Raw genomic sequence first — 10,926 nt, forward strand, 5'->3', positions numbered from 1 at the left:
CCTTAGCACCCAAGAGAAATGTTTCAATAAAGTCAAAGAGAATTCCACAAACTGCAACCATTTATAAGGCCCAAGAATCTGTAGTGTAATTACCACCAAATTAATTCAGCTTTGATCGCAGAACACTTATTTTCACAACCCTAAAGCTTAAAAAGAACTTGATTTCTCAGCAGGTTGCTATAGTTCAGTTGCCTTGCATAGAGAAAATATATCTGTAATTTTAAAATGTGCATCTTTCTTTTCAAAGGTAAAGCCACATAGATAATATCAAGAGAAACAAATTCATTCATAAATGAGGAAAGAAACACCATTTGAAGTTTCATTACTTTGAATAACACTGTATTGTACTCAACTTGAAATAATGCATGTCTGTCTATGCAAAATTGTATTTAGCTTGTAGCAGTGCAGCCCAACCATCAGGAATTTATGTTGTAAGACTGATTGGGGGGCTGCTTGGTGCTTTGTCCACAGTAAGATTCACTTGCCTGAAAGCCGTTTAAACCAGTTTACCAGGCTCTGGTCTGACACATTGTTTACACCAAGTGAAAAATCCTATTTGGAGATTTCCAATAGAAGTATTATGGAAAACCGCTTGTTTTCAGTGAAGCACTGAGACCCTTGTGCAGCCAAAATTTTTATTTTCTTCAGATACATTTAAGTCAAAGATGAAAAAAAGTTAATGTTTTGTCAATTGACCAGAGATTTAATTATTTAAAAAAAATACATAACTTTATAGTGAAACTTCCCATGAACCTAACACAAATTGTGCATTATAGATCAATATATGTATGATAAATTATATGATAGTTTATTTATATGATATGATAATTATAAAGCACTTAATACCCAGAGGTTTCTAAGCGCAGACCCGGGGATCGAACCTGTGGTGCTCCATGTTGACTTGCTTCTAAGGCGAGCACATTGTCCCTGAGCTATCCTCCCAATACACAATGTGATTCAAAGCGCTTCAAGGCAAGGGAGGAAACAAAGGAAAAATACAATGACATTCTCACAGGGGATGGAACAAGGGATAAGGGGGAAGAGGAAGCGGGCAGAAGAACTGGAAAAGTAGGGGAGAGAGGACATAATGAGGGCCAAAGGGGAGTGGGGTCATGGAGATATTGCAACAATTGCTCACCTAACAGGAAGCACTTACTAAACACGAAAAATAGAAAGAACTCCTATTAGGTGAACACCTGATGCTCAAATCCAATCCTGCCCTAAATATTATACATATACTCCCAGAGTAGTTCTTTATTTCACAGAACTCCAACCCCAAAAGGGAAGCACTTACACATTTATAAAACACAGGTGCCAACCTTGTATTTCTGTGAGGTTCAAAATTCAAAACTTCAATGTTCAGCCAGTGTGTCTGCATCAATGGTCTCATCTAAGGCTGTTCCTGGTATGGGCATTGTGGAAGAAGTGCCTGCCTTTTTATCCCTTGAAAGGCCCTCAATTCAGCAAACCATTTAGTAGCTCCTCCCACATTTTTCCTGCTCTTTTCTGAGCTTGCCCATTGAAGAATTTGAAAGCACAGAGAGATGATTTTCTGTCATTTGAGTTATTGCAACAATTGCTCACCTAACTTGGAAGCACTTAACATTTATAAAACTCAGATGCCAATCTTACCACCAATCCCAAATTTGAACTGTGAACAGTTATGAAAAGTTAATATATTCAAGAATATTTCATCTCACAGAGTCATGTTGCATCTCCAATTGTCTGCCCTGGTGTATATATGATATGATCTTTATTTTATTAAACTAGAATATTCACATCAAAAGTTATATTATATAAATGGAATGCCTCTCCATAAGATTAGGTGTGAGGATCCCCCCTCCATTCAAGTCACAAGACTAGGGAGCATAGCCCCACCCTTACCAGTCATAAGACATGGATTGAATAGCCCCTACCACTTAATGACAAGATTAGAGGAGGTGTTTGAATGATAAAATAGCTTGCACATAGATAGACAGGAGATTATCACCCTTATTGGGGATAGCTGGCAGGAGAGAACAGACATCAACTGGAGTGCATGTTTTCCATAGAAACTGCACAGATCCCCATTTGAAGGGAGATGAGCAATTCATACTTGGAAGCTATGCAGCAGCTTAAGGAACCTTGCAGACTAAGAAATTCCAAACTGAGAGTGTCCCGGTTGATCTCCAAAAATAAAAAGCCCCATTAAAATTGTAAGCACTCAGATCTGATATAACACCACATTAACCTAATTATCTATGGTAACTCCCTGTTAGTAAGGGTGGCCTGCAAACAGCAAGGGGAAACTAGCTTTAACAGGCATACAGGGCCAGTGTAACATATCATCACACAGTGTTCTCTATTTGAAACTGAATGCAAGTGAGATTTAATTTCCATAAAGCCCAATTTTATTGATAAGGACAGTTTAAAACTCACAGCATTTTGTGCAATTTAAATGCAGATTGTTTCTGTAGAATTATACTAAATTAAACAAAATCATAGTGTCCTACCGGCATAGGTGATGTGGGCGATGACGCAGTCATGAAGCTACATACATAATATTACTTAAGATTTGTCACCTTTGGGAGACTCAGTCATAGAAAATGTTGGAGTTGATAGGTAGTTTAGAGGACTCATTTCTGTTCACTGAAATGCGCAGGTAGACCTATGTGTGATGTGAAAGGGCAAAGGTACTTTAACCATTGTACCTTTTAATGGAAATATTATGTTCCCAGCCCAAAATCAGTAGCTAGGAAGGCACATTAATTTAAGTTGATTGAAAGTGGCACACACATGCTCAGAGAAAGCTGCACATACATGTTAAAGAAGCCCCTGCACCACATTTTTTTTTAATAACGCGCTTAATACCTGAGTTTGGTTTCTAAGTGCTGATCTAGGATTTAAACCTCTGTTGCTCTGCGTGGTCTTGCTTTCAAGACCAGCAGGTTGCCCCTGTGCTATCCTGCGGTCACAAATGCAGTTGAGATACTGCATAACAGTCCTCTGATTCTGGTGCATGTCAGTGGAAAATATAAAAACAGTCAATTGATGCATTTGAAAATGTGACGTAATATTTCATATTGAATGTTTTGCACAGTTAAGCATTGTGAGAGATATTTATTGACAAGCAATACAAGTGTATTTTCGAATACCTAGTATTTATTAGTGCTTATATATACATAGAATTGGTTATGGAAATGAATGCTTGTGTGCGAAACCTAGCGAGATTCATTCAGGCAGGTCAAATTTTATTTTGCTGACCAATTGTCTGAATATATAAAATTGTGATGAATTCCCTGCATAAAACAGGATGCTATCTTTTTTGGGATTAGACTTTAATTTTCTTTAAATACATTTTAACGTGTAGTACAACTGCCTGTTTTTTGCCCAGAATTGTGTGGTGGGACTATATGAGTGAGGGTGGGGTGATGAGATCAGCAATGTCATACTCATGCAGATTCTGTGATTTAAAATTAAATATGTCTTTGCATAGCGCTTCACATTATTTCTGTAGGGTGTTCCCCTTGAAGGGAAAACTGATCGTAGCATTCTTGCGTATCAGTAAAAGGAAAGCAAACTAAGTCATGCAGGCTCATAGGTGGTTGTTAAAGCTGCAAGAATATAATTATGATGTATAATACACGAGACTGACACTTCAAGCAGTTCAGGAACAGGATCGTGAGAACATTGGCTCCAGTCAGTAAGTTAATGACACAAGAACAGAGCAGGGAGTGAATGAATAAAGGAGACTGGCAGTGTAGATGTAGATTTGTCATGGAGGGTAGGAAGAAGGTTGCATAATTGATAGGAGAAGCAAAGTTTCTATCGAAATTCAGATATAAATTGTGCATCTCAGTCCAACAAGCAGAAGAAGAGATAGGGGGTGTCCACCCAGTGGCATTTAAAGCTTACATAATGAATGATGAGCATGACAATCATCTAGGAAATTAATTAACTAAAAGTTGAACGGGGGGGCAGCATAGCATTGGTGACCTGGAGGTGGTAAAGTTGTTAAGATTTTGATGAACGAATGCTTTTCATTCCTTTGTGGTGATAAGTCACATATATAAGTAATTCTCCACTTTTGAGCCCTATTAAGGTTCCAGAAGAGCTGAAAACGGATGCTCAGTATTGTGGTACCCATACAAGAGGTTGGACAGGATAACAGGTTAATTTTAGTATTTATTGGTTGACTATCATTTCAAAAGTCCTATTGAAAATAGGTATCTGCCAAGGAGCTGATTTTCTTTTATGTGAAGTATTTCAGAAAGAATGGTACAGTCGGAGATGGTATGGGCTAAAAGAGTGCAGTTGACCTCAAGAGCGATGGTCATGTTTCAAAGAAGGGAATGAAGCGTTGCACAAGAGATCAATATTATCCCAGGCAGAATTGACAAATAGAAAGATTTAATAGACTGATAAAAGGAAGTACCCCATTCACAAAGGCATCAGTGTGTGATTAGCAGGAGGCACTGGGAGGAATAGTGCGGGCACATCTCACGACTCCCATTTGGTTATGGGAATCTCAGTGTGTGGTTCTTGAGTGATATCTTGAGGGAAGTCGTCAGAATTGAAGTCCATCTGAATGAATGTGATGTCAGTGATACCACTGAGAACTAATACAAGATAACACTTGGAGTTTGAGGAGGTGTGCCTTAAACACAATACACTTGAGACAGTGATTTAAGCTAATTGATTAATAGAGATTATCATTCGTTTTTTAATTGGTGTTTAATTGTTGTATAGAATTCCTGTCCAGATGTGTTCATGATGTGGATCCCTCATCGATTCCACATTCTTCTCTTTTTGTGAACATTTGTCTATTTTGGGGGAAAAGAATAGGGCGTGACCAAGAGATTGAGAAAATCATATAAAATATTTGTGTGTGTGAGGGTTGCTTCACCTTTCCTTGTAAGGAGATATACTACATCACACAAACCCCAGAGGAAAGTCCTTCATTTATAGGCGTATGAACAGAAACATGTTGGTTTGGGGTATATTACTGGGATTATGTGCATCGAAGTAATTCATGTTTCTTTTGTGCATTCAGCATCAAAATATGAGATAGATGAAGTGTTTCTCATTGTGCTTGTATATTATCTCCTTTGTGCTTGGACACTTCTGCATTGAATGCATTGTTTTCTCAATGTATGTCTTTTTTAATGTTTTTTAAGGTATATAATAAAATGTGGATTTTTAATGTTATCAAATTTTGTATCCTATCAGTTCTCTCGTTGTATATTACTGCCTTTCGTTGTCTATGATTACTAACCTGAATGGATGCAGAGACTGCAACTCACAGTACTGCACTAGCTATCCACACCCTGTAAGGCACTGCGCTGCTCTCAATCTATGTTTGCGCTATAAACAATAAAATACAAAAATAAAAGTTGACTGCAAAGAGATGATGCGAAATGTGGAAGTGTGGCAGAAATTATATAATAAGAAAGTTGACAGGGAGCGAGGTGTGAGGTTTATGCAAATAAAGGTGGGCATTCTGGTGAGAGTGTCAAAACCAACACCTGTGAGGAAAGGGGTGGGTTCAAAGTTGCGAGGTGAAGAAAGTGGCAGTAAATATACAGCAGTCGTGTGGCTGTGTTATGGGGTTTGAATATAATTGTTAGATGTTTGGCAAGTGATTGTAGATGAAATAACTAAAATCAAGAGTGGGATGGTAATTTTGAAAAACACAACTGAGGAGAACATGGAATTGCACTTTATGGAATTGAATTGATAAATTGAAGGAGGCATATGCACCATTAGTCAAGAGCAGAGACAGTCACATCATCATTGTACGGCAGATCTCACACTGTGTCATGTGGTAGTTACTAAGCTGTTCATTAGGGTAATGGGGGAAGTGTGGTGATGCAAGTGGCAGTGAAATGGGTCTGTGAGGGTGGAATGAGGAGGGGAAGCCAAGGTCAGAGGGATGGATAGGGGAGAGGTAGCATTGAAGGGTGGAAGGATGGTTGAGGGGCAGGTGGAGGGAGGCGAGACAGCAACTGCTGTGTGTCGCCTGTGGGGTCATACATTTTAGACACATCAAAATAAGTTTGAGAATGACTTTACTAGTGCCATGCTCCTGCGCCACAGAAGACCTCAGCATAAAGCCGGAAAGTGCAGTCACCACAACAATTCCCCAAAATGTTTTTTTTTTTAAAGTACCACAAGAATAATGTATCCGAAATAAAGCCTCATTAGAATAATGACCAGAAATATAGAAATCTCGAATTGTTCATGTGACTTAAGAATTGGGCACAAAATTAGAGTACAAATGGACTAATCCTTTCCATATACAGTATCACGAGGAAACAGTGACATGAGAAGGTCTGTAAAATACAGTACAAAGATAGAAATGTCCCAAAAGACAATGTGCCTACAAAGCTGTGATATCTTTATATATGCGGCGTGTGGCTTAAACAATGCCCCGTTGTGTTGCCTGTTTGCGGAATGTCCTTTTCTGTCATATGCCTTTGGAGAGGTGGCCTTCAAAACTTGACATAATACTGCAGATGTGGCCTTCAAAACCTGACAAAGTACCCTAGATGAGGCCTTCAGAAAGGGGCACAACATAGGAAGTGTAACGACCAAACCAGACCAACTACTCCCAATGTGGCCCTCAGAACAGAACACAATATAGGAAGTATAGTAACCAAACCAGACCACTACTCCCAATGAGGCCTTCACAACAGAACACAAAATAGGAAGTGTAGCAACCAAACCAAACCAAATACTCCCAATGTGGCCCTCAGAACAGAACACAATATAGGAAGTGTAGCGACCAAACCAGCCCACTACTCCCAATGTGGCCTCAGAACCGAACACAATATAGGAATTGTAATGACCAAACCAAACCAACTACTCCCAATGTGGCCCTCAGAACAGAACACAATATAGGAATTGTAGCGACCAAACCAGACCACTACTCCCAATGTAGCCCTCAGAACAGGACACAATATAGCAATTATAGTAACCAAACCAGACCACTACTCCCAATGTGGCCCTCAAAACAAAACACAATATAGCAAGTATAGTAACCAAACCAGACCACTACTCCCAATGTGGCCCTCAGAACAGAAAACAATATAGGAAGTGTAGCGACCAAACCAACTACTGCCAATGTGGCCATCAGAAAAGAACACAATATACGAAGTGTAACCAAACCAGACCACTACTCCCAAAGTGGCCCTCAGAACTGAACACAATATAGGAAGTGTAGCGATCAAACCAGACCACTACTCGCAATGTGGCCCTCAGAACAGAACACAATATAGGAATTGTAGCGACCAAACCAGAGCACTACTCCCAATGTAACCCTCAGAACAGGACACAATATAGCAAGTATAGTAACCAAACCAGACCACTACTCCCAATGTAGCCCTCAGAACAGGACACAATATAGCAAGTTGGCCGCAAGATCCAGACCAAGCGCTCAAGATGGAGGCCGCCGCAGATATACACACAATGCAACAGGTGTGGCCTTCAGAAATGACATTTATAGGAGTTTAGTCTAGATGAGCCACAAGGGCTGGGCACTGTACAGCAGGTGTGCCATCCAGAACCAGACAGTATTACTGGTGAGGTTTATAAGCACTCACTAGTCAACACTATATGGGGTCCTTACAACCAGGCACAATACTCCAAATGAGACCTCCAGCACTAGAAACATCATAACCGAGGATGCCTCCAGATTTGGCGATGGTATTCCAAGTGCATTGACAAAATACTCGAGAAGTGGCGTCCAGAAATTCCAACAACCATAAACTCTAAATCGCAGCTTTACAACTGACAGAAATACTCCAGATCGGGCCTCAAGAAATAGGCAGATCCAACATATGACTGACAAAGCTGGAAATGGTACACAGTATGTATCCTGCAGTAAGGAACACACAACTCGAAATCAGAGCTTCTCCACTGGCCCAATACTCGAGATCGGGTCTCTAGAACTACACAAAATAGTCAACATTTGGCTCACAGGACCGGACAAAGTAATCAAGCTCTGGCCTCCAGAACAGGTCACAATACTCCACCGGAAGCCTCCAGACCTACGGTACTCCAAATGCGGAACACTGATTTGGAAGCAGGATGAACAGTGGTAAACACGGATGCCCGTTTTTTAGATACGTTTTTTGCCGAAATATTTTGGCCGAAAAAACGAATTGAAATTTTATTGTTTTATTTGTGGGGGTTGCCCCCTAAACCCCTTCCCTTTTATGTGTTCCCTCTAGCCCACCCCCTACCACTTGCCCTTACCCATCCCCCCATATTTTTCGATTCGTTTTTTTCGGCCAAAACATTTCGGCATAAAATTCAGTGTGAAAAAAACGGGCAATTAATGAATGTTTTACCGGTGAACACATCATTTTCATGTCGACTGCCACCCCAACACTCCTATGGCAACTGACACAATTGAACACCTATGTCTGTGTATGCCACCCCAGCATTCCTATGGCAACTGATACAATTAAACACCTGTGTGTCTGTATGTGTGCAGTGGGTGTGTGCACGCTGTGTGTGTGCGTGTATGTGTGTGTAGTGCCCTCTATTGAACTTGCTACCCCCATTTGGGATTGGACCCAGCTGTTCATGCCTTGCTCATGCCCACCTCTTCCTCCAGCCTCTTTACAAATGCCAAGCCTTGTAAGTTTCTAACACAGAGAGGATACTCCAGTAACCTCCAAAGAACCTTGAACTCCAGAAGAGGGAGTAGGGATGATCCCCTTGCCCCTCTTCCACTTGCACCCAATACCTTTGTCCCCTTCGGTCCCCTCAGAAGGCATGCGTGTGCAGACTCCCTTCCCCGGGAGTGTGTGTTTGTGCCATAGAAGGATTACGCCCTGGACTGGGTACAGAACCGTGCAGCCCATGCTCTCCTGTGAACTCACAAGGGCCTGGTATGACATTGTGTATTCTTTGATGAGGTCATAGAGTCTCAGGGGAGGGTCTCAGCTCTCACTGCCTGCAGTTCCACTCACTCCAGGAGAGAGGCCTGGAATCTCCCATTACCTCTTCTATGACATCAGCTGGCCACACTCTGGGACACCACGTGACCGAGCTTGATCGGCCCTGAACTGCCGAGTGGAGCCCTTCACATCAGGGTCATGATGGGTCAAAAAGTGAACATGGGCACATCAAAAGTTGCCCACATGCACAAATCGCAAATAACACAGTTTCAACCAAAACTGATCGTACCTAGGCATGCGGTATAGACACAATTGGTGGCAAATTGTGCATTTTAAATAGCAATGGGCCAGTAGAATTAGTCAAGTCAAATCTCACATCTGCACAGTGCATTTCGTCTCCCAGCAAGCTCCTATTGGCCCGCAAACCACCCCACAGTGTCTTGAAGGGTCGGCACTCAGGCTTTACCTAGTGTGCGATAGGCCAATCCGAGCCTGCTTCAAGCATTAAGATAACACAGCCATTGCCAACACTGCCAACTTTTTTCTGTAAACGATTGTGGAGTAATGAGTGCTTCTAGGGCACCCCCCTGTGTTCTCACCTCTGTGCTTCTCAGTTTCTCTATCACCTTGGTTCAGGTCTGACCCATACAATGCTATACAAAGCTTTTCCCCAAACACCAACACAATGTAGGTCCCAGTATGGCTGTGTTATGCTTTGCCTCTACAAGGATTTCTCCAGACCCCAGTACAGCACAGGATTCTAAGGGGCAGGGATTCCATGCTGGGACCCTCATCCGAACAGATCAACGCAAACCCGGTCTGATTGGGTTAAACCAAGACAGATAGCAACTCTACCCTCTGGGAGGGCTGCTGAGGAGCAAAGCAATCTCCTTACCTTGGAGGGCTATGGCTATTCTCGGATGTGCAGTGTCGTGTCCTTGCAGGGATCTCTGACCCGCTGCATGTCCTGAGGCAGGATCAGTGCACAAACTCTTGGTTTTGTGAACTTAGCAACTGGTCAGGTGGTGCCTATCTTACCCTGGATCTTTATCACAAATTGAGCTTCTTAAGTTTCTATGTGAATTATTTTCCTTTTTCCTAGTTGTGATTTCTTGTGCCTGGTGTGTGAACTGCATTGTAAAAGAGTGTGGCTTAGACACCTTTTTTTTTATAAACCCTGATTATTGTAACACTTCCAGACAGTGAAGACGGAACCAGATGGGTTAGGGCAAGAAAACCAATGGGAGAAGGAAGGGGAGGATAAGAAGGGGGACAGGAAACAGGAAGGTGTGGTTTATTCGGGAGAGGTCAGAGGAGGAGAAGGTGGCAGACCAGGAGACCAGCTGGAGGACGTTAGACTTGAATGTGAAGGCGTTCTGAAGATAAGGTGAGGTATTAGTTGGTAAGAGCAAGTGGTACTGTTTTGTCTGTGTGCGTGCAAGATGGGGGAGGGAGAGTGTTAGAGAGAGTGCAGTAAGTGTTTGAGAGAATGACTGAGAATAAGGTGGGTTGGAGTAGTAGTAAGAAGAGGGCAAAGTGTGGGGATGAGGGGGTCGGCGTAGAAGGATATAACATTGACGAGTGGAGTGAGGTTGTAGAGGAGGGAGACCTCCGAGGGACAGAGAAAAAAGACATTGGACGAGAGCAGGGAGAAGGTGGGTGGAATTGGGAGAGAGTAGGCAAAGGAAGGGAGAAGAAAAGAGAGACATAGGGAGAGGAACTTTGGGGCGTGAAAGGGAGAGGTCCAAGTAGGGCTCAAGTGTCTGTGATTTACATCCCTACCATGCCTTAAAATGAACCTAAACGTCAGAGTAGGTCTAGCCGAAAAAGTCCCTTAAGAGATTGGACAGGACAAGGCAATTGCCTTTAGGCCCAGACTACCAGCCAGGTAGTAGTTAGATAGTAGGGGGCAATACATGCTACATACTAACCAAGGACGTAGAGATGCCTGGGATATGGTGGAACCTGCTTGCTTTAGATGAGATGAGTCAGGGACATCCATTAGCGCCCTGGAAAAGATTTGAATGAAAACAACCTTAAA

General features: G+C 42.1%; 1 protein-coding gene across 1 annotated transcript in view; it reads right to left on the reverse strand.

The window, feature by feature from the left end:
• ZNF683 (zinc finger protein 683) overlaps positions 1 to 8,828 on the reverse strand; it is a 435,946-nt gene extending 427,118 nt beyond the window's left edge. The window contains exon 1 of the mRNA XM_069622854.1: positions 8,732 to 8,828. The gene's annotated coding sequence lies outside the window, so the exon portion shown is untranslated. The remainder of the gene's footprint in view (positions 1 to 8,731) is intronic.
• Between the last annotated feature and the right edge of the window lie 2,098 nt (positions 8,829 to 10,926).

This window comes from Ambystoma mexicanum, chromosome 11 (genome assembly GCF_040938575.1).
Source record: "Ambystoma mexicanum isolate Mex_15411 chromosome 11, UKY_AmexF1_1, whole genome shotgun sequence".
In the NCBI taxonomy this organism is placed as follows: Eukaryota; Metazoa; Chordata; class Amphibia; order Caudata; family Ambystomatidae; genus Ambystoma; species Ambystoma mexicanum.